Genomic DNA, 26,113 nt, shown 5'->3' on the forward strand with positions numbered 1-26,113 from the left:
CCCCCCCCCTGAGCTGGTTGGTCAAGAGCTTGACAAAATATATTTACATGTTTAGTAAACTGGATCGGCCCTTGCTTGACACAGTTGTTTTACGATAAATTAACTTCTACATTGATCGGTTTACTTTACATATATGTAAAGTTAATTTACAAGCATTAAATATACATGACATGTAAAATAGCATATTACTTACGTTTCAAAACTCAACATCTGTCCATTTGTTGACAAATATCTACACGTGATAAATTTAAAGGGAGATAACACTACAATTTCAACCAGAATCACTTTCATAACCGTTAAAATCAATTAAACAATCTTTGACCGAGAAATATTTGAAGCGACATTTTAGTGGCGTTTGACTTGTAGAATTCGTAAACTCGAAGTTTGACGACTCGTATTCCGTATGGAAAGTTACGCGGACGATCATTAAAATGGCTAAGGGCCCGTTACAGTTGTCTGTGTACAGATAAGCGGAATAATTCGACGATTAGGGAAATTCACCTGTACACGTGACCTAAAAGTGGAACACTAGCGCCACGCCTTAAAACTGTACCGTCATTCTTGTCCGCACTTCGTTATCGGAACGATTGATATTCGATTACAGTTTTAATTGACTACTGTTAGGTTTGTATATTCTGATTGCACTTATGCTGGTTTACTTAAGTTTCCATTTATTTTATCACTAGCTTTCGCCCGCGACTCCGTCCGCGCGGAATAAAACAAAACAAAATTGTGTTTTTTTTTTCAAACTATCCTCTACATCCATGGCACATTTCATCGAAATCCGTTCACACGTTTAGATAACAAACTCATACAAACATCCATCTATCTAAACATTCGCATTTATAATATAAGTAGGATTACCTAGTGATCTATTATTGTTGGTGGTAAGTCGGAAACGCATTTCATGAAGTTATCAAACTAAATACACTAAGGAGTGGTTAAACCTAGTTGGGAAACGGGTCATTAGAGACTTAATCGGTATTCTAAGAAACTGGACCTATCACTTCAACGGGAAGAAAGTCTATAAATAAACTAAAAGTCTGGACAACAAGCAGAATTAGCCTTTTGAAGTTTTGTCGTTTTTTAAAGACTGGTAGTCGTGGGTCAACGAACCACTTATCAAGTCTTCTTTCTTAATAGCTGCTTTTTTGCACATTGATGTAATAGGAGGACACCTTTTTTTTATAAGAGGAGGGGGCAAACCTGCGGCGGGAACAAGGAGGTGGTCAACGACGCCCATGGACATCCGCAACACCAGAGGAACTACAGATGCGTTGCCGACCTTTGGGGATATTGTAGGCTCGCGTCTTGAAGGACCCTAAGTCGTAATGTTTTGGAATTACCGCTGAGGAGACCATCCATCTAATAGGCGATTACTCTTGCCCTGGTGTACTTTTAAGTTACAATAGCTTGTTAATTTATATGAGTTTTTTCAATTTAAAAATACTATCACTAATTAAGCATTGGATATTTTTTTAACGACTTCCATACGTTTACAAGAATGATGTAATTGTATCCAATCGGTACTAACATATGGTAACATTCTGAAATAGAAGATCTCACAAACATAAATAAACCACTTAATGATGTGTCATAAAATTAATGAATATGACGTCATGTCTATGCATAATTAATAACCGTGGGCTTAAAATGCCATCTATCTACAGATATAATAATGAAAAATGTAGTCAAAGTTACTTAGGTAATGCAGCATTTTAATGGTTAAAGAATTTTTGATTCGGGTCAGTAGTGTTTGAGTTTATTTGCCACAGACATACATAAATAAAAATCTTTATCAGACATCTTACTAACTTAACTTACTGTAATATTATGAATAAAAAAGTTTTATGGTTGGATAGATCGATGTTTGTTAGAGTTTGCAGCCTAAACAATTCAACGGATCTTGAAGAAATTTGGAATAGATGTAAAGCGCAGAACAACACAAAACTTTTTTCTTTTAATTTCACATGGAAGAATCACGGTCTACAGCAAGATTGTAACATTAGTGTAAATATTAAAATGGGAATTATAGATTTTTTTAAATCAACATTTACAGGCTCTTGGTCCGTACTCTTTTTTGCAGTTTATATTTTTTTCTTTTTTTTTTTGTTGCGTAATCCTTGTTGCATTAATGAGTTTCTTTTTTTTAATGATGTATTAAAAAAATATAGAAAACTAAAGGCATTCTATCACTGACTGATATTGCTATCACTGACTATGGTAATTTTATTCATATTTTCTATAATTATAGTTCTTTTAACTGTTTAGACTTCATACATACAAGTGCCAAATCAATCGAAATAGTAGAAACAAGTCGAGTTGGCAAAAGGTCAAACGGACCCGATAAGGAATTACGTACTTTGTAAGACTAGGCTAAGCTGTTTGTTTTAAGCCCTACATATGCAATACTAAATAACTAGAAGTTTCGACCGTTTCTACTGTCTAAACACGTTAGAAAACATATTGCTGTCCCTTTCAGTATATTTTGTAAAACAGAGATGTCTATATTATACAAATGTTTCTTTTACACGGTTATGATTTTAAGTCTTAAGGAAGTCCAGATGTTTTAATTAATTACTTAATTTAAACTTAAGTGTCTATGTTATGAACACATTTTATATGTTAACAAATATGTGCATACATATGCATGCATAGTCCTTTATCTTCAAATGCTTATGTATTGCGTTAAAGGCATTTTCGACGAAGTATTTTGCCATAGGTATGTTTTGTGTTTCCTAACGTATTTTCTAAACAAGTCTAATACGAAATATTGTGATACGAAGACTCTATAAAAACGTGTTACCTTTTTATTTAAAAACTAGCCTCCGTCCGTTGTCATCGGAATTAAATTATAAAAACTTTCTTTTATTTACATTTGTGTAATTTCCAATTGCAAATATCAAAATTCAAATACACAAATGATATCGAATTGACATTTGATAACAATTACCGTTACCATGGCAACCTTGTAGTTTTTCTCTCTTTCTCGCATGTCAATTTTCAAACTATTCCCTAATATAAGTTTAATGGCATGAAAATAGCATCTAAAGCGTGACGTAATGTAGAAAAGGAATTATTCTGGCATCCTACATAACTAAAAAGTGTGTGTATACGTTTTATTATATTAGTATAGATTTTTTTAAATTAAACCTTATTTTGTTTGGTGTTTAAATTCATGACTCAATCTTAGCTAGAATTATGGTATTTCGTTTGATCTTTCGTCAGCTTTATTGGCATAGTTTTCCTTATCAATGGCAATATTTGATTTATCCGTACGTCTAAACATAGATCGATTATACCTTTGATGTCGATCCAGTTTTGTATTGAATTTATTTATATTAGACACCTTGCCATAATAATCGAAAATGGTTTGTAGACCTTTTTTGTTGAACACTGGTGTAACATTCGTTTTTTTTTTTCATAAACATGTAGGTTTTATGCGTTTTTGTACTGTGCATTTTTTGCATTACGTCAATTATTAATATAAATGCGAAAATGCGAAAGTGTTATAATTTTTGTAATTGTTATAATAATTAAAAAAGTTTAGATGGATGGATTAAAGTTCGTTAGAGTTTGTTGCCTAACCGGCTGATGGTATCTCGATGAAATTTAGCATAGATTTAGAGGACGGCCTGGAAGAACAAAAATGTTTTTTTATTCTACGCGAACGAAGTCGCGGGCGAAAGCTTGTTTCCTTATATTTTAGACCTCCGTTTATATAGTAAACATTTTAATTTAGTTGTTTAGTTTAAATTGTCTTTATAAGTTGATTGACTTTGGGGTCCATTTCTCGCTTGGGGACGATAGCAATTTGTTAATTTATGGACCTCGGGGAGCCGATGAACTCAGAAATCGCGGTACGGCGCGTTCCGGTTCCATTTTCGCGTTATTTAAGACAAGTTGCCCTCTAAAGTGTAACTTAAGACAGGTTGCCCTCTAGTAACTTAACATTGAAGTGTGCCGTTGACGTTTCTTTTTATTGCATAAGACAATTTGAACTTAAGTTAAAGACTGACAAGGATAAGTGTAACTAAATTATGATTGCTCACTAGCGCCCTCCTTTTATGACATAGGAAATGTCCATGTAGGTTTTATATATTTTCTGACACAAACCGATAGCTGCACCTCTCACGGAGCTAGATTATTTGACCGTGTTTTACAGACTTCACCTAACGTAGACTAACACTGACGTAGCAGTCCTATTTTGTCAATTAAAATGAAGTGGTTGACAATGTAAAATAAAAAAAAAAATTACGACAGTGAAAGTCTACTGTTACACACGTGTATTAAGGTGTATTAAAAATAATATAAGAATTATAAAATAACTAGCTTTTGCCCTCGACTCCGTCCGTGTGGACTTAAAATAATCAAAAGTGAGTAGCCTATGTGTTCTTCCAGTATCGTCTACTATCTATACCAAATTTCATTAAAATCCGTTGAGCCGTTTAGGCAACAAACTCTAACAAACATCCATCCATCTAAACTTTCGTATTTATAATATAATATTAAGTATGATTGAAGATATGTAAGTATTAAAAACTATGTATAAATTAAGCAACCAATTTGTTAACAAAAAAGATCTATATTTTTTGTAGTTTATTTGAGTAACATGAAATACATGTGTGAAATATTTCGAATTACAATAGTAATAATAATTATTAATAACGTTAATGAAAATATAAAACGACCGCAATAACTTGTTAAACAGAGGAAATGGGACGTCACCGCATCGATTTGCACTTAACCTATTTAGAATTTCTAAGCTGTAATCCCTACGAGAAAAATGCCTAAGCTGACTAACGACTTATAAACGTAGATGCATCTAGAACTAATACCCTTATGGCTGGTTTCCCATCTACATTTAACCATTCGCTAGTTTTTGGTTCTGTTACGTCTTAAAATAAGTTTCCGAAGTACGTAACTTGAACTACGAAACTAATCTAACCTAACACTAATGGATAAAACAAATGAATTTTAGGAACCCATCATAAATGTTATAGAAAGATATATATATCACTAGATTTTGCCTGCGACTCCGTCCGCGTGGAATTAAGAAAAGCTATAGTAGCCAATGTGTTCTTGTAGACCATCGTCTACATCTATGCCAAATTTCAACGTGATGCGTGCAGCAGTTTAGGCAACAAACTCTAACAAACATCCATCCATCTAAGCTTTCGCATTTATAATCTAGTAAGGGTTCTATGAGCACAATTTTATATCTCCATTATACCTAAGTTATATTAGCTAGAAATGGTCATTTATCAATGTTTTTCACTGTAAAGAGTCCTTCAAGATTTTTCCTTAAAACTTTTTTCGAGGTGTTCCTAAAGACCTTGGTAACCGTTAATTAAAACTGTAAATGCATTTGTTTCTATTGTAAAATCTATTTGAACTCGATCGAGAGTCGATGCGTTAAATATAGTGTCAGCGAATCGTTTTATTGCAATTGGATTACGTAAGGGCCGATCAGATCGGGACAGGTCGGGCGGCGCGGGATTCGTGACGTCACCAGTTGTGTTTATTTTTAACCTTCGTAAATAGTACACATGACCGGTGTAATCGTCGCCCGAGATAACTTGTGTCATTTGCAACTAGAGATTTGCAATGATTTCTGATTGAGCAATCTTTGGTTTTGATGTCTGCAGGGCTTAAGCACTCAACTTGTAATCTACAGGTCTTGGGTTCCCATTATACCAATTTGTTTTTAGATTTTCATGTGTACAAAATTTACTAGACGGTCTCACGGTGAAGGAAAACATCGTTTTGCTACCTGCAAATCAGCGAGGATTTTAAAAGGTGTGTGTAGTAAACCTGTCGCCAGCATGGTTGACTATGGCCTAGTCATCCCTAATTTAGGATAGGTTTCGAGTTCCTCAAAAGGAAAGTATAATGACCTGAAAATAATGAGTAAAAATTGTAGACTGCGTCACGTTTTGCTAAATATCGTTACACGACAGAGACGAAAATATATAAATGTAGGTTAGAAAGAAAGAGATGGCAAGTGTAGTGAAGAAATTTACATGAATTTCGATATAAATTAATTAATTTCTTTACTTATCAGAAATATTGACAATGGTTCACGATTTGTGTCATATACTTATTACGCATGATAGGGACAATAAACCAATTAAACTATGAGATAAAAATTTGTTAGATTTATCACGGTTTTTAATATGTGTATCAACGCATACCCCAATCTTTATCGTGTTATGAAGGACGATTTGTGTTGATAAGTTATCGTGTTTGGTCGTTGGAAGTAAGGTCGATAGTCAACTGTTTCGCTTGTCTAATTTTATCTAACCTTATTATTGAGATTTTTATGATTTGATATTTGACTTTGGAATACAAACTTTTGAATGCATCTTTGCCCGTGTGAATAAAAAAAACTTTGTGTTCTTTGAGATTATCATCTACATCTGTGTCAAATTTCATCGAGATCCGTTAAGTCGTTTGTCCATCCAATTCGCATGTATCATATTAGTATGATAGTATGACTTTTGCTTCACGTTTGAATACGGAATTGACAGACTCTAATAAAATGCTTCATCAAAATTACGTATTTAGAAAGGAATATAGAATGTACTGGAGAAATGGTCATTTATTCTTCAATATGTGTTATGGTCTCTTTCCCACATTAGGGTTTTTATCTAAAATATTTACCCTCTAAGTTTAATGGCGTGAAAATATATAACATAAAGCATGACGTAAGTGTAGGGCTTTTTATTAAAAAAAGAATTACTCAAAAATATGCTGTAATTGCTGACATCTTTGGCAACAAAGAGGTGTGTGTTTACGCTTTATTAGAAAAGTATAGATTAGTTTAAAACTAGAGGTTTCCTTGTCTAAATATAATTGTGACATATATTTGTCTATTCGAGAGTGTCATGTGTTAGTCGTAGTGTAATGAACGTAATTGATACGAGTACTAAGTTATTAATTAACGCCGCTGTATGTCGCTGTTGTTCTAATTGCCACTTTACCACGACTGTTAAATACGAAATCGAACTATCGACGTTATTTAGATACTATCTTTCGCCCACGATTCCGTTCTTGTGGAAATAAATAAAACAAAAGAAAGTAGCCTATCTATTCTTCCAGACTATCCTCTACATCTGTGCCAAATTTCGTCGAGATCCGTTCAGCCGTTTAGGCTACAAACTCTAACAAACATCCATCCAAACTTTCGTATTTATAACATTAGTAAAAAAAACTTCAAATGCTTGTAAATGTAGAACAGATTAATTAAGTGGTCTAATTTTGGTACTAATCTTCGGATTTGAAAATTTCCACCAAATTCAGCACCTCTAATTAGGCGGCTCCAGACGGTGGTTTAGTGGGGGGCAGTACCATGATCAGGAGGGGAGTTGCCCTTTGCGACGCACATGCCTTTATTTATGTTGTTAGATTTTTTAACCGGAAATTAAATCTTATGAATGAGGTTACTGTTTATATACGTTTTTGTCGGATAGAGTAGTTTTATTCACATTACGCATTACAGCATTAGTAAGAAATTATTCCCTATTTTACGTATAAGAATTTTTTTTTGGATTTTATAATAAAACTAGCTGTTCTCTAGCGGCTTCATCCGCATGAAATTGTGAAAATTTTTATTTTACTGTTTACATTTGTCAAATTATCAATAGCAAATGTCAAAATGACATGACATGATGACAAAGTATGGCAACCTTGCTTCCTTGATGTTGGCAGCAACTTATGGTTTCTTTCCCACATTAGGGTTTTTATCCAAAATATTTACCCCCTAAGTTTAATGGCGTGAAAATATATGTATATCCTAAAGCGTGACGCAAGTGTAAGGCTTTTTATTAAAAACGAGTTATTAATAAATATGCTGTAATTACTGACATCTTAGGCAACAAAGAAGTGCGTGTTTACGCTTTATTATAATAGTAAAGATGTTGTGAAGCGTTTTTAATCAGTTTAGATACAACATTGTATTACGCTAAGACAGGTTTGGCTAGATTTCATTTGGTAGAGATTTGCATATATTAGTATTTTTTATAAACGATTACCGATACTTTTTTTAAAGATTTATCTACGTGAATTCTTGTTTCGATCAAGTTAAATGCGGGTACTATTATTATTGATTTAAATTGAGTTTACAATGTTTACATTATTTTGTTTTTACTAATATTAAAACGGAAAGTATATGGATGGTAAAATTAATTAAATAACTACAGATTTAATATTTCCAGATAGAAAATATTTCCTTTGTCACATACACTCTGTAACAGAGGAAATGTTTAAAATAAGTTTCGAGATCTCCAGTTAACAAAATCGGGAATAATGTAGTAAAAACTTTAGCTTTAAATAAGTTAGTTTTTATATGAAAATTAGACTAAAATAGTTAAATAATTACTAGTAATGTACATAGCATAGCAACGTACTGACCTTCGACGTGTGACGTCAAAATTTTTCCGCGCGTGGCCACGTAAACACTCCAGTGTCACTTACACCGTTTTCTACGTACTATTAGTACTTATTTTAGATTTTTATAAATCCAACTGACATTTTCACTAACCGAGAAAACAGATGTCCGTATTGACTGTAGCTTATTTCTATGATTGCTTTTGCAACTGATATTAAAATAAGAGACGATCGCTCGGATAACAGCTTTTCGGTTCTCGATATGCAATTCCGATCCATTTTTATAAATCGGGGATCGCTTCCGTGATCCAACATTTTGAAATATTGTTTTAATAAACGATATTTAGATCGAAAATCGGAGGGAAGAATACAGTGATAGAGTAAGGTTTATAGTAGAGAAATATTGATTATTTTTAAATATTTCAAATGTGATGACGAAGAAAAAAACATTTTCGTATCAGAATTCATATATTAATGAATGTTTACTAACATTCATACTAGAGGTTGTTTGATAAGGCTCTTAACTATTTGTTCCAGATTTCTATCGCACCCTTTATACGCGGAATACGAAAGTTGAAAACTAAATAGGTTGGAACCGTTTTTGAAACATCAAGAACTCTATGAATATCTGAAAGTGCGGTTCTAGGAATTTCTGATGTTCATACAAAATGAAGTTTCTAGGAAATGTTGGAATTTGCGATACTGTCGGAGTAGGAATTTGTAAGATGTTTAGAGGCACGCTTTTGATTTTACTATGGCACAACTGTTACGCGATTGTCGATTGTTTCGCAGCTAATTCAACTGTTTAGTTACAACTAAAAATCGAGTAGTGTGTGCACCACATAAACTTGTAAAATGAACTTCTTTTTTTTTATTTTTTTCTTCCTCTTCACTGACATGCCCCGTCGAGGTTTCTGTATGCCAGATACGTCGCCACAAGCTCATATAATAGAATTCAAAGCTAGACTAAATAGTTGTGCGATAGTTTAGTTTCAAGTGTTCACACTCTCTTTGTATGACTAATTCAGCTGAATACTGAAACGATTTTTAAATAACCACTCTTAAACATTACATTAAAGTTTTATATCTGACAAACTGTGAGCGCCTTTCAAGTGAAGTTACAGATTCGTTTGAATATTCGACTGATTGTGTCTTATTGCCGCTTCCACAGAATTCTGCTTCAGGCGTTAAGATATGCAACTGATGCTATGCATGATTGCATGGCCTCTTTTGGTGGAATTTAACCTACAAGGTCAAATAATCAGGTTTAGTAATTTGTACTCTTATTAACTGTTTAATGTAGATCACATATTTATCATTGTTTTAGGTAACTTTTTTTATATTTTATTTCATTTTCCAGTTCAAAATCTGTTGTCTATGGTAATGTTTAGTCGCGCTTTGATTCCTATGACCACATATAGATGTGCGCACACTACTCGATTTTTAGTTGTGCAACTAAACAGTTGAATTGGCTGCGAAACAATCAACAATCGCACAACTGTTGTGCGATAGTTTAGTCAAAGGTCTGCGCCCGGTCTTATAATGACAGATTTTATTGTTGCATTGAATTGGTTCTGAAACTACTGAACCATATTCATTAGGAAGTTACATTGTCTAGACTATATTTTACGTTAACGGGAAGTGTATGGGTATGTCAGAAAAGATACGATACGATTTGCAACAAGTTTTGCTTAAAGTTGCATGTCAAAAATGTTTAAGTTTGCGCGTGCTTGACAGTGCCAAGTGCGAGTTTCCAAGATGTCTCCATTTTCCTGTTCTGGTCCTTTTAAGCGATTGTACAGTCAGTGCCTTTCGCGGTGGTCAACTTGCGGATAAATTGCTTTGTTACAAGACCAAATCCTCTTTAAAATTAAATAGGTGCGCTAACGGCGGAATAACAAATAGCACTAGCCGCGTACTATTGAACAATATTTTTCTTACAGACATATTTAAAAGCTGTTCTATTGATTATATTCGGTGTAGTCTCCGTACGTATGCGTACATACATATGCGTACATGCCAACGATTGCTGTATTTAATTTGGAACACCGTCAAATACCCCGATAGTACCAAAACTAAACGTATATATAACCCGTACTACAGGTCAGTATGTACAGGTGAGGACATTTATTTACTACCCGTTTTCATGAGATGTCATCTGATTGTCGCATTACGATGAAAACTTGTCACAGCAACATACATGTGCTATATAGGTCGTATGGTGCAGTACGATAATGCGTAAGTGGGTAGCAAATTTAATTCTTCAACTATACGGTAACTTTTTAAATTAGCAGAACAATCATGTCTTTTTTGGTAAGACGGCACGCGCCGTCAGCCGTTGCCTTAAGAAATTTGATTCATTCCAATTTTTTTTCCTGTCGTGTTATTTTAATTGGGAACCTGCTTTTACCTTGCGGTTTATGTTCTGCCGTCGAAACGAGTATAGTTTTAAATAAAAAGATTGCTCCTACGATAATGTTAGTGTCCTTAGATTACACTTGAAATTACAATTGTAATCAATAATTTGTACCATACAAATGTAATGTTAATAATTATAATTTTCCCCTTACCTTATCCCGTAGGATAGGCGCACCGGGTTTTCGTCCTCAGTAAACTCTAACTTAAATCCATCTATATTTTCGTATTTGTAATATTACCTGCTTTCGCCCGCTACTTTAACTGCGTGGTATTAAAAAAAAAAGTACGTAGCTTACGTGGTCATCCGTACTATCCTTTACATTACAAATTTCATCGAGATTCTTTCAATTGTTTAGGAGGTAATAACAAACATTCATCCATCTTAACTTTCGCATTTGTAAAATTGTTAGATTTTTATTGGTAATGACTACCATTATTATTTTGATACAGGAGTGGTAATGAAGAATAGATGAGAGTGTGTAAACACTTAACTGCATTGCAAGCTTGTTGGGTAGACTTATTCAATTTCCTTTTTATCTATACTAATATCACAAAGAGGAAAGATTGTTATTTTTCTATGCATTGAAATAACTTATTGAAAATTGCTAGCGTAGAACACCTATTTCGCTTGGCACAAGACCTGGAAAATTTCGCTGAGCTGACTGCCAACCTCCTTTAATGGAGAGGCACTTAGAGAGAGAGAGAGAGAGAGAGAGAGAGAGAGAGAGAGAGAAATAACTCAAGATCTTCTGGGCCGATTTCAATAATTCTTTTACTATTTAAAAGCTGTTTTATCAATGAGTAACATAGATAATAATTTTTATTAGTTTTTAATTTCACGCGGACGCGAAAGCAACAGCTAGTTCAATATACATGTGTGATTAAATTACTTTATTCAGCATTTACTGGACTGTTATACTTCTGTATTAATGTTCAGCTTATTTTGAATGGTACAACCGTAATGTTCGAGATAATTGTTTTCATATGTTTCAAACGATTACCAGACACGATTAACATGGTAATTGTATTTTAGTGCAGCAATAAGACGGAAAATGTCAACGATTCATGCATGTTTCTTATTAAATTTAAATAGTACTATCACTAAAATCTAAATAAACATTAACTGAAATAATATAAATATGCAGAATTTAATGCTTATTTCAGTTAAAAAACTGGTCAAAGTTTAAAACGTTTGTCTTTTTTATAATGGTTCATGCGATACTTCGAACGCGATATTTGCTACATTTGGATCTATTTCGAAGAACGGTGTAGTTTAACAGTGGTAGAGCCCGCTTTAACATCTTAGCACGATTGGGCCGGCTCGCCCGGTGTGCCACGACCACACAGAAGACAGGCGTAAAATGGAAGCAATTCCGTGTTTCGTCTGATGAGTGTGGTGCCGGAGGCCTAATTTAAGTCCATTTCTCTATACCACCCTTTTCTTATAAGAATAGGATGGGAAGGGGAAGTGGATTTCACGGTGGAGGAGATGCATAGAAAGGGGAAATATCCTCTTTAAGTGCGTCGCTTCTCATCCGGATAAGGGTAGGCAACGTATCTGCAACTGCGGATGTCTATGGGCAGCGGTCGCTTCGCCATTTTGGCGGATTCAGGTGGCCGCTTGCTCGTGTGCCACCTAATGTTAAAAAAAAAGAACCTTTTATGAGACGGCAGTTAATGTACGTGAATATAGGTTTTTTTTTTAATTCCACGCTCCGAAGTTAAGGTGACCGCTTGTTCATATTTAAATCTCTTTACAAAAGCATTAACAAACTTCAAATAGCTAGAACTGAAAGTGAATGGGTGCACAGCGATGTATCTAAAACAGTAGCGTGGCTGTCTGAGTGCCATTATCCAATTGTTATGTAAGACAACCGCGACCTAATACCGAATCGAGCAGCGCACGTAGCAAGGAAGATACAACCAACTGGGTCAAGTTTGCTTGAATAGCTTTTTCAACTCTGCATCCGTATTAGGAACCTATATATTGGTTTACGTGTGTAATAATTTTTATTATTGTATTGTAAAAGTAGCTTTCGATAGAAAACAAAACAGTAGACTACCCTATGTGTTTTTACAGACTATCCTGTATATCTTTGCCTTTTATCGATATCCTTTCAGCAGTTTAGGCTTTAAATTCTAACATCCATCCATCTAAACTTCCGCATTTATAATGATTAGATTAAAAAACACAAGACCCATTAGTATTTATTAGGTACACAAAATATAACTTAGCTCGCTTTTGCCTGCGACTCCGATTGAAATTTTAGAAAACGCAGTAAATAGTCTGTGTTTTATTTTCTACATCTGTGGTTTTCATTAAGATCCTTTAAGCCGTTTTAGAAATACGTAGTAACCAATATACATCCAATCTTATGGGTTTATATTTATACTAGACTCCGCTGAATAAAATGAAAGTAAGTAGCCTATGTGGTCTTCCAGACTATCCTCCACATCTATACCAAATTTCATCGAGATCCGTTCAGTCGTTTAAGCTACAAATCTTAATGAACATCCATCCATCTAAACTTTCGCATTTATAATTTTAATAAGATGAGGTATAACTTGGTCGAAGGTACGTATTACGTGTATGTTTTGAGGACTTATCATAACGAGTTACCAAGTAAAAATCTTACTGTAACTGGTCAAGGCACGATTACAAACAGTTCTGTGTGAACGAACGGTTCTTAGTGTTTTCGGTTTATTGATACATTTCGATTGCATTAACGGGATATTAATTTGCAATTATAATATTAACATTTAATGTTTTTACAAGAATTACTAGACTTATCGTCGTCTGCCCTGAACCCATACTAAATACATATTTAGCTGATATATTTTAAACGTTAAACTAAAGGGTTTTTCAAGAACACGTATAGGTATATTTATACGTCAGTATCAGTGAATTTAGTTTGTCAAAACTGTGCCTAATTATACTGTTTTAACAGATTTTAAAAAGAGAAATATAGGGATGTTAAGTACAGAACACCTGTACATTTAACGAGTAAAATAATTTTGAAAATTGGAATGTAATTCTATTTATACGATGGAGTATACCATCCAGAGTCATCTATCAGATTTAAACTATTCATTAGTTAGTAATAATCTATTCGACTTCTTCAAGTCATTCTTAGCTTATAAATGTGATGAATAAAATCTCGTCGGTTTTAACGAATGATAAAACTTCCGTTTCGATGTTACAGTTATACGGTTTTCAATGAAATTTACAGATGCTAGTGTTACACAGATGCGTAAAGCGTAAGCGAGGCGATAGCTAACAAGTTATATTTTATTACAAGCTGTATTTTATTTTTATATTATTGCACATTTTCTTATAGATGCTGGATGTTTTTATTTGTAATTATTTTAACAGTATTTATGTTACTACATAAGATAACTTTTTTTTATTTAATAAAAAAAAGTCTTTTAATCATATTAAAAAAAAATTAAAACAAATAAAACATTTAAAATGTAACTTGCGTCATATTTATCTACAAGTATCTGTAATCAATCAGGTTTGCAAAATTATTTAGGGTACAAACAAAAATTTTATCATTTGCGCAAAATTGATTGCGTTATCGCGTGTTGTGTGCGTACGGTTTTATCAGTCACTGACATATATATAGATTGAAATGCTTAATTCGCTTAACGTTGGTAATGAGGCCAGTGGGCTTACCCTATTAAAATTGACAGTGCATTGGAATAATTCAAGGGTGCTATTTTGATTAATAGAATTCGTTTCAAAGATCTCTCGATAATGAATTTGTAACTTTCTACTTTCAACATCAATAAAATATACTGCTATCTCCTTCTTTCACGTGAGATGAAAGGGACGTCAATATATTTACTTTTTGACAAAAGAAACTCACAGCTACACTAACGGATATAGTATTCTAGACTAATCAAATATACTAAACACACGCCGTTTCACTTAATCTAATATTAAAAGCTATATTCAAATTTAATACAACATAGTACATTATGTTAGCTTTTTAACTATGTTGATGTATTCTGTATTCTTGAAGGTTATTAGTCTGTGCTATAAATCAATACCATTTGTCATAATTTAAAATAACGATATAAGCTTTGTAATTGTGATCCAAAAACATTATTTAAAATATTTATGTCATGGTTTTAAAAATGTCGTAATTGTGCTTGTTATTTAATAATCGGATAGTAGTCGAATGTCAAATAAGGGTGTTGCATTAGCTCGACGACACGACGGCCATATTGGTAAGGTTATTCTGTGCAAATTTGAAGAAAACATAAGAGGTAATGAAGACTATATTTTATTAAAGCATAATATGGCTGTGGCGCCCATAATTATGAGTTACAACGATCTTAATATTATTATGAGATATATTTTTTAGCGAAAATGAATTGCTTCAGTATATTCCGTGAGTTTTGTTAAGTACTATAAATATCCAACAATGTTATTAAAGGCGGTTTTTCTATTCCTAACACTGAATTCGATAGTATCCAGTGACAGAAACAACTGCTTAATTTAAACAAAAAAATCTGCTATACAAAAATATGACCAATAATAAAACAATTTTTGCTAAGAAATTTCCATTGTATTAAGGGCTGATATTCTAAGCAGATAATAAATAAATATACCAACCAAACGTAAGTATGCAGTCTAAAATTGTTCTAATTTGCAACTAGACTTCTATGGGATATTTCGTTGTTTATATTGTTAGGAACAAAATTAGTACCGTGCTATAGAATTGGCGCAACTCTAGATTATCGGCATAAACGTCACGTCAGCTGACAACTGTCAGTGTCACTAGAAGTATGGATAGGTTGGCGTGCAACCTGGGTCTGGACGAGAAGTGTTGCTCTGAGTTCAAAGCGACAGTATCAATTAAATAAGTTGTCTGAAAATATGAGTTATCTCACGTGCATGTAGAGGTGAGACCATTCCAAACGCGCCCATACAGTTGACAAGATATAATGGGTCTTAGTAATGACAATGTGATGAATGTATCTTGAAAAACATTCAAATATAAGCATTTAAACTAGTATAATAAAAGTATTTAGTTTATATAAACTTAGCAGTCAAAGTCGGTTTCGTAACGAAAAACTTATTTCAAAAAACCGAAAAGAAAGTAAGATAAAAATGTCGAAATCGTGTTACAATAACAAATCTCTTTAATGAGATGCTTTCTATCTACATTCGTATGCTATCACATTACAAGGTAAATAATAAATTATTCCGCTATGCAAATGTACTGAGGAACGGCGTATATCACTGTAAGTGCCAACCTTATGAGATCTGATAACACAATGACCTTGTATTCAGAACTAGTGATTGCTGAGATTCTAATACTCTGCTATCTAAGATTTAACATTTAGATATAACAAACAGTATACCACAGAGTACCAAAAGCGTGGGCACACCTGACACTAAACTATCGCACAACTGATTCTCGCTTTCCTATGAGATTATATGTAAGTGCGCACACTGATTTTTAGTTATGCAACTAAACAGTTGAACAATCGAAACAACGGACAATCGCACAACAATTGTGCGATAATCAAATTAAAGGAATGCGCCGGCTCTAACTGTGATGACAAATGTAGTTTAAAAAGTCAATCAGGAAGTCAAATTAACATAGGATTCAAGCTTTAGTATACTAGTAGCTGACACTACACGCCAGTAACATGTGCGAATGCAATACCAGAACTAACACGCAAGCACGATTTTTGACTTAGTGACCGATACATGTAAATCATACTAACTAGTTAATATTATAAATGCGAAAGTTTAGATGGATGGATGTTTGTTAGAGTTTGTTGGCTAAAAGGCTAAACGGATTTCGATGACATTTGGTAGGTCTAGAAGAACTCATAGGCTACTCTTTTGTTTTTTTAATTCAACGCGGACGAAGTCGCGAGCTAAAGCTAGTTGAGGGATATTTCTTGTATACTATCTCGTTGACATTTATCTGGCAGGTGCAGAAGCATTATCCCAGTAGCTGGTACAGTTAGTTAATAGATTCAAATTTAAATCTATGTTCAGTGCTCCCGCACCTCAGCGGGGAAGCCGCGCGGAGGGGACCCTTCCAGCACTCGTCCGTCCCCCGCGTGCCCTCACACCGCGCTGCAGCCGGTTGCACACAAAACCATCCCTCGACAACACGTCGCCTATTTGTACTTTTGCATAGTCATAACTGTTTAACTGCTAGCAATTCAGTATTATTCAACTGTCCCAAAGAACATACAGTCCAACCTACAATCTAGCTTCGATTGAGATAGTAATAATAACATCGTTATAATAAATGTAGTTATAATAACATCTCTACATTGTTGTGGATTAGGAACATTAGTGTAAATGTTGTTATTTCTTTCACACTTATTAGAATACAAGGAGATAAAAATATGTTTCTGTTTAAAACGTCAGTGTAAACGTACGGGAAAACATTCTAAGCTATGTCATAAATGATATTCGAATTGATTAGTACTGTAGTGATACTTGGCCTCATAATATAACAAATAGAATTGTGTTAAATGAAATATAAATAAAGTTGCAAGAATATAACAAGTTTGTAGACGAAAATATTAACTAGTTCTGTCTCGCGGATTCATCTGGTACTGCATAATAAAGGCTGTATTGTTATTGTGTCGAGTTATTTTTAATTTACCTTTTAGATGTAGTGGCGTGTTGGGTTTTTAAAATAGTTACCAATCAATACTAATATTATAAAGAGGAAAGATTTGTATTTTTGTATTATATTTATTGGATTCACGTAAAATTTAGTCCAATTTAAAAAGATTCTTTCACCATTAGAAAGGTAATTTATCTGTGAGTAACATAGGCTATATATTTTTATTATCTTTTAATTCCACGAGAACGAAGTCGCATGCAACAGCTGGTGTATACGTTTATTAGGGACGTTTAACAAGGTAACATGTGAGTTATTATTTATCTGTCGGACTGAGGATGTTTTTATCCCGTTCATCAGATTTGTAATGCAATGTAAGCGCACCATTAAGTTTTAATGTAACTTGTTCCCTTATCTAATGGAATCGATGATGACAGGTCTTGTCTAACAAGAGAAAGTCAACGTCCAGTTACTTTTTTTATATAATTCATGTATCTTTTGATTCGTTAATAACAAATATAGATACTAATGATCCAATTAAAGATTTGAAGTAAATAATGGAAACAATCAGACAGATGTCAAAAGTTTACTAAAATTTGCAGATTTTGTGACGCTGTTACATGATACATCTATACTAATATTATAAAGAGAAAAGATTAGTACATTTGTGTGTATTTTAAGTCAAAAATACTGGAACGATTTCAAAAACTCTATCAGCATTAAATTTTACCTACGTTATTATTAACATAGGCCATTTTATTTAATTTCACGCGGTCGTAGTCGCGTGCAACACTAGTACCTAATACTATAAATGGGAAAATTTGGTCGAATTTTTAATAGAGTTTGTAGCCTAAACATCAGGACGAAATTAAAAATAGATGTGGCGTATAGTTTGGAAGAACACATAAGCTACTAGCTTGATTATTTTTAATTCCACGAAGATGGAGTCACGGGCAAAATTAAGCATTTAAATATTGTTCCAGTATTCGTTAGGCAAGCAATTTGTAAGACGCATTCAATGCCTTAGACGCATTAGTGTTAGAAGTGGAGAGATTGAAGCATTAATGACTTGTGTCTACTTCCTTCAATTAATAATATAGGCCAAGTAATTATTCATTTGCCTTTACACTTGTTCTGCTTATTAGGTATTAAATATACATCTCTATTAATATAAACAGGAAAGATTTTTTATTTTTACATCATCATCATCATCACCAGCTCACTATAGGTCCCCACCGAGGGGCTCGGAGCCTACCCTAATATGGGGTGACTAGGCCTTAGTCAACCACGCTGGCCAAGTGCGGGTTGGTTGACTTCACACATATCTTTGAATTTCTTCGCCGATATGTGCAGGTTGCATCACGATGTTTTCCTTCACCGTAAGAACGTCGGGTAAATTATGTACATATGAAAATTCGAAAAATCGAAAATCACATTGGTACATGGCGGGATTCGAACCCAAGACCTGTAGATTACAAGTCAAGTGTTCAAACCACTGAGCCACCGACGCTCTTTTATATATTTTTACATGCAAGGAATCAACTGAACACTACGGTATCGATTTTTTTAACTATTAGAAAGTTACGTTCACTCAGTAACGTCTATATTTTAATTTGTTTCTTTTAATTCGACGCGAAGTAAGTCGCAAAAGCTATCTAATAATGATAATATAGCCGCTTTATTATGAAATTATTCAAAGAACTATAGTTGAGTATGGATTAAGTTTATAATATGTCTCTAATTTCAGTGTGCCTCTTGGCATAGGCGACTAAACTTTTCCATTGGGTTCTGTCGTGGGCAACTTTCCTCCAATTTGGGCCGGCTGTCATTTTTATGTCATCCTCCCATCTTAGAAGCTGCCGACCTCTCCTACTTTTACTAAACTAAAAGCTATCTAATAATATAGGGCAAGTAATAATTCCTTGATAGTTAAATATTTCGGTGAAATTGGTTTATTAAAAAAAAATATAAGCGATTTTTTTTTCTGTGATGAAAGTTTGTCAAAAAATTCATAAATAGTTTAAAGATTTAAATAAATTATGAGTATAAAATTCTTGTAACTAAAATCTTTAGTTTGTTTTTTTTTTTACTCTTTCGACACCATTCAATATGTACCAATTAATAGTGATTTTACAACTCTCTCTGCCGATGTATCATTTTTTGTTACTAAATTACTTCCTAGAATGTTTTTTAATATGATTTGTTGGCAGATGTTTTGTAGAATAATTTGTGAATTCTTTGACTGGAAAAACTTGATTTTTGGTCAAGATTTTTTTGACCAATATTTATGTAGTTGCGACATTTTTGTGATGACAATTGGCAGTCAACTTTGTAATCGTTTATTTTTGTTGGTATCTCTTTTTATATAACGGGAATGAGTGGGATGGAAAGATGTTTTTAAAAAGGGGAAACTGTCGGTAAAGTGCTTTAGAAACTGTTATTTTTTTGTGTTATTTTATGTAACTTGTAACTCTACTCGGAATATTCGTTCTTACGCTTATAGTTTACGTATAATAGTTTTTTTTGTTCATCGATTACGTGATTTTTTGTGTTTCGATTATCATTACTTATCTCATTCAATACAGCCTTTGATTATTTTTTTATACTTCTTGTGAACAGTCTGAAAAAAATGTACATTATTATTTGCACTTACGTTTTACAGTTTGAGTAAAAAATCCTAACAAAACAGACTCTAATTACACACAATAGAGTTCAATGTTGCATAATTGGACTAGTATTAATTTATTTCGAACTATTTGAACGTTCAATTCAAAGCATTAGTGAAGGATAGAATTATCTGTCTGTCTCGCTTGCACCACGTGCTTGAAAGACAATATTGAAATTAAAAAAATGCACAAGAGTTTTTCATTAACGAAACGGTACAACTAAATGCGAATGTTGACCTGTTTGTGAGGTTTTATATTAAAAGACTCCGTGACGGGAACGGTACGACATAATTACGTCTACGGAGTTGAGACTAATTTTTTATGAAAACAATGACAATTCCCAAAAATATGCCATTACAGTTTTATTTCTGTAAACGCGAAATACACAATAAAAATTTTACAAATGTATTCATAATTTCACTATTAAAAAGCTACGCTATTATTTAGTAACATAGGCAATTTTTTTATTATTTTACATTCGAGCGAGCGAAGTCGCGAGCAACAGCGAGTCACTTATAGTTTTGTCAAAATCTTTTTTGCTTTTTTAATTGCACCACTTATGTCGATTATGTAGATCAGTACTTTTTAAATACAAATAATATCGTTACGATATCTTATAGAATCGTTATCGTATCGTCGGCGTCTAAAATTGACATTTTGAATGCTTCTGATAGGTTCTCCTTTAGACGTTGGTATTTTAATTCGGTCTTTCACAAACTTACCTTGAATAGTCTGTCCAGAACTATATTTGTTTTGCTAACGTAATGCAAGATTCATCTAGTCCTGTCTGCAAATAATTCGATGCTAAGAAACTGTTAAAAAATGGAAAAAACACACAAGAATGAAAAAAAAAATCATGCATATGAATTAAAAAAAAATAGCTATTAAAAGTTAAAAAAATTGTGTGCCTGTTATTTTCGAATTAATTGCTTATTCACACGCATTAAAACGTGGTACAAAATTCGTAATCAATTTTCGTTACGATACAGGTTTGCCGTGCCACATTCGAGGTAGGTATTCTAGACTTTCTATGAGGCTGAACGATAAAAATGACAAGCGATATTAGTCTGTATTACTTAAGTCATAGAGTTGTAATCGTTTGCTGTAATAGATAATACAATAGCACGGTAACGTTGATATTTTTAAATGAAGGCAAAACAAAACAAAAATTTGGGTTGCTTTATTTTGGTTATCTAAAACATTGGCACTTTGTGTCTTTTTATATAAATTTTTTATAGGTTACAATTAAGAAAAAAATGTATTAAAATTATCAGCCTAGAAATAAATTACAGTTTTAGCAATAAATGTTATAATAATCGATTTTTAGATTTTTCAAATTTATTAATTAAAATGGCGAAGATTGATGAATGATTGAACATAAAAAAATAATACTGGCATATAACAAATTTTGTTTCGATTTTTTTTTGTCAAACAGTTAAAAGTAAAAAATGGAGATATAATTTTTGATTTTTATTAAGAAAGCCTTAACAAGTTTTAGAGTGACCGTTCCTAACGATGATTTTATGCTGAATATTTTTTTAATTATATGACGCTAACACTTTATCCAAATGCGTTAATGGCGTTAAGCAATAAATTCGGTATCTGGTTTTAGTTCGTCTGTTATATAAAATATTCTTAAGCCTGTCATATCTAATCTTTTTAACATCTTTTTGCTAAATGCTGTCAACCATAAAATTATAAAAAAGATTTTATTTTTATCTAAATCAGAGTGAACAGACATGGTCAGATAATGTTCGACTTGCTTATTTTTATCTTGCAAATAAAACACATTCATTCAGAATGGATTTTTTAACCTAAGATAAGGGAAAGATTGGGTAAAAATGTTAGCAATTTTATAACCAGAAGTCTCGTCTAAGTACATCATTGATTAACCTGTATCATAATTGTTGTGCGATTGTCAATTGTTTCGCAGCCCATTCAACTGTTTAGTTCCACAACTAAAAATTGAGTAGTGTGTCCGTATAAGCTCATAGGAATCGAAGCGAGACTAAACAGTTGTGTTTCAGTTGTGCGTACGCTCTAAAAGAAAAATGCTACCATTTTTAAGTATACAAAAAAAAATACAGTATCCATTCCCAAATATGTCTGTCTGCGTGAGGGCGCGACGCCCTTTGATTCAGGTCGGTGTTTACAGCCAACAGAAATAGTTGGACAGTTCGGTACGGCTAGCTGCCAAACTGCTGCCAATAGTCCGGTTCGACTGTGACGTAACTCTGTGAAGTGTCACAGACTAAATAAAACAATAATTTAAACACTATAGTGTATATTGAAGCTGTAAAACTCTACACCCCTTCATTGTAAAATAACTGTTGTTATCTCGTTTCTTTTCATAAAACTGAGAGAGATGGCATTATATTATTGAGCAGATATTGCAGCAGCTTAATACAAATTAAATGTAACTTTTGAAACACGGTTATAGCTCTTAGGATGTCATAGACTGGACATTAAAAAAATAATTCCTAGGTTCTAAATTCTTTTAAAATTAGTTACTAATGTTTTTGTGATGAATTCTTGAATGAAATAAATTAAAGAAACGTTATAAAAGGGCACTCTGGTCTGTTCAATAGAAATATGAAGCCATTCATCTGTTAACGCATTGAATTAACGATTCCTCTTTATAGATATTAGAGTGTAGTGTTTTTTTAGATACGGTTATTTTGGTTACAGCGAACAAATATTTCTAAAACTACGCCTTTTTGTTGTAAGAGCAATAATAAAAAAGATTTTTGTATAAAATATCATCCAAATTTTCCATTTGCGTGTGACTGAAGCATAATTTATAAATTATTTTAGATGTTTTTTTTTAGGAACCTGTGTATTCTTTGATTAACAAATATTTGCTTGATGTTTTGTAAATTATTGGTAACGATACTATTGTGACTTTTTGCATTTTTTGTTTGACATTTGTACAACAAGAAAACTCGCTTAGATTCCTATAAGCTTATATGGAGGTGCGCACACTACTCGATTATTAGTTGTGCAACTAAACAGTTGTATTGGCTGCGAAACAATCGACAATCGCAACAGTTGTGGAATACTTTATATGTGTGTTGTCAGAACAGAACAATTCAGCGTATGAACCACTGAAGGCTAGACTGAACGTCTGTAAATCCAGAAAGAATTTAACTAATCTATACTATTATAATAAAACGTAAACACACACTTCTTTGTTGCCTAAGATGTCAGCAATTACAGCATATTTTTGTATAGTTCTTTTTTAAATAAAAGGCACTACACTTACGTCACGCTTTAGGCTATATATTTTCACGCCTTTAAACTTAGGGGGTAAATATTTTGGATAAAAATCTTAATGTGGGAAAGAGACCATAAGTTGCTGCCAACATCAAGAAAGCAATTGTCATTTGTGCATTTGAATTTTGACATTTCATGCGGATGAAGCCGCACTGGAACAGCTAGTCTCTTATAACGAGTTCTTGATAATGACCTAATAAAAGGTGTACAAACACAATGACCTATCTGCAACATTGTAGCTAACAGACGTGACAAACTGCACAATGGGCTGTTTACAGCAATCGGAACCAAGGTCTTTTCCACCTTAGTATATTAAAATACAGCTTATTGTAAAATGTATTATGTAAAATACTAAACGAAAATTTTATAATAATAGCTAAGATTTTTATCAATAATTTTTAATGGTTATGAAATTAGTAGATGGGTCTTCTTTTGTTTTTTCATTCAAAAATATTTTAGATTTCGAGTTTAATTTTCAATTTAAAGTAACTTTTAAAAATAAAATTGTAATTTTGCAGGTTACTGAATATAACTAAGGGACTAAGTGTCTAGAACGAATATTTGCGAGAAAACATTTGTTACATTGGTGAAATTTATGAGGGATTTGTTTTTCTACGTCCATAGCGCGTCCAAATGATAACTGCTTTCTGATTTTACGTGTTTTGTCACCTGATTATAAGAAAATAAGCTGTAATTAACTCATTTCTATTAGAATTAAATTTACTAATTGATTGATTGGTATAATATTGTATTAATTTATCAAATAAACTACTTTAACGCATGCATTTTATATCGCTCGAAGTCTAATCTGTTACTATCATACTAATATTATAAATGTTTAGATGGATGGATGGATGTTTGTTAGAGTTTGTAGCCTAAACGGCTGAACGGATTTCGATAAAATTTGGCATAGATGTAGAGGTTAGCCTGGAAGAACACATAGGCTACACGCTTTTGTTTTTTTTAACTCATCGCGGACGGAGTCGCGCGCAAAAGCTAGTTTTACATAAACTTGTAACGCATTTGTTAGATGAAAGTGACTCGGCCCTTTCTCACTGAAGACGTTTATGGCACATTTATCATTCGCAGACAAGTTTCCTAGAAACTGACAACACTTGTTAAATATTCAATTTAAGTTTAAATATAAATTAACTGGAATTTCTATATTAATTAATTTGCAGTTTAACTATAACTAGCGACTCGCCCTGACTTCGCACAGGTATCTCAAATTATCAATATTTCTCTACCAATTTTATAAAGAGGATATATTTGTATTTTGCATGTATTGAAATAATTCAAAAACTACTGGGCCGATTACAAAAATTATTTCACTATTAATAAGCTACGTTATCGCTGAGTAACTTAGGTTACATCGTGGACAAAGTCACGAGCAAAAGCTAGTATATAAATCTATTATACATATAAACCTTCCTTTTCATTCGATTCGATTTAGTACAAGGGATGCTCCCCCATTGGCAACATGAATGTTCCTGGCAATCATGTCTCAATGCCTTCATAAGCGTCTCGTAGTGCTGAGGTGTGATGTGTTGACTCTCGCTGAACACCGCTTTCGTACGTGTGTCTTACTCGTGATAAATGTTAAGGAGCTTCTTAAATCTTTACTAAGGCACTATCCTTAACAATTATGTACGAGTATGTGGTAGTTAGTAACCTACTTACCAGTCATATCAGTAGCTGTTAATAGTTCGTCATTTAAGACACGCATTAACTGTAATAACAACGCCTAGACTGTGACTTCATCGCCAGGATTAGTCAATCCTGATTAATCTGTAACCCGACATATCCATCTCATACTCCATACAAACATGTCTTGTCAAATTAGATATGTCACTGACAAATCATGGTTACCGCCTTTTTGTATTTTGACCAGGAAAATCGTAAACAATCAGCAAAATTCATCTTAAATTATATTTCGTCGCTTTGTAAAGTCATATAGTAATGTTATTTTAAATACTTTTTAATTATTTATTGGTTACATAAATAAAGATAATTTATACAAGTAACAACTGTTACAATTTCTCGTATGAAAGTAGAAGAATTTATATGATTTTTTTGGGCAAGTTACAAACGGGCTATGTTCACGTTTTACCAGTGACATACAATTTAACATTTTGCACCCCGGTAGCGCCTAAGTTATAGACGTTAATTTAGCTTCAATCAGCGCTTGCGGCTACATCAAAACAACACTCAATTGCTCTGAAATTCTAACGTGCCATCTAATAACTGGCGCAATAAATTTATAAACCACAATTACTTTAAAAAAGTCTCAAAGTGACATCATCCTGTATCACTGATACTTTGCGGTTTGTTTCAATTCGATTGGGAGATCCGTTTATTGGATCAATTCAAGCAATTGTGTTAAATAAATGAATAGGCGAAATTTTCAATAGATATTGACGTAATTGATCCGATCAATCGAAGAAGAAAATCGTATCTGCAATTAAAAGCATCGAAGGAAACGTTTACAAATGTTATTTTGTTAACCCTCAATTCAATAGTGTCCAGTGTGAAAAACTATTAAAAAATATTGAAAACTAAACTAGTTTAGAGAAAAATACGTGATATTTTGATATTAGTGTGTTGGTCACCATGATCTTCCTCCTTATATTTCTCCCGTAGGCGCAACAGGTTTTTGTCCTCCACATAACTCTATACGTCTTCTGTCATCACTCCCTTCTTGATCATGTCACCTTTCACGCAATCCATTTCTTTCTAGGTCTACCTCTACCGGTGTACCATACT

At 33.1% G+C, this 26,113-nt stretch overlaps 1 protein-coding gene and 1 long non-coding RNA gene across 7 annotated transcripts in view; one reads left to right on the top strand and one right to left on the bottom strand.

The window, feature by feature from the left end:
• Positions 1 to 2,848, bottom strand: part of LOC106110166 — a 7,501-nt gene extending 4,653 nt beyond the window's left edge. The window contains exon 1 of the long non-coding RNA XR_001226058.1: positions 2,807 to 2,848. This is a non-coding gene — a long non-coding RNA (uncharacterized LOC106110166). The remainder of the gene's footprint in view (positions 1 to 2,806) is intronic.
• LOC106110165 (fibroblast growth factor 3) overlaps positions 1 to 26,113 on the top strand; it is a 182,001-nt gene that overhangs the window by 9,176 nt on the left and 146,712 nt on the right. The window lies entirely within an intron of this gene.

The sequence above is a fragment of the Papilio polytes genome, unplaced genomic scaffold, assembly GCF_000836215.1.
Source record: "Papilio polytes unplaced genomic scaffold, Ppol_1.0 DF820844.1, whole genome shotgun sequence".
In the NCBI taxonomy this organism is placed as follows: domain Eukaryota; kingdom Metazoa; phylum Arthropoda; class Insecta; order Lepidoptera; family Papilionidae; genus Papilio; species Papilio polytes.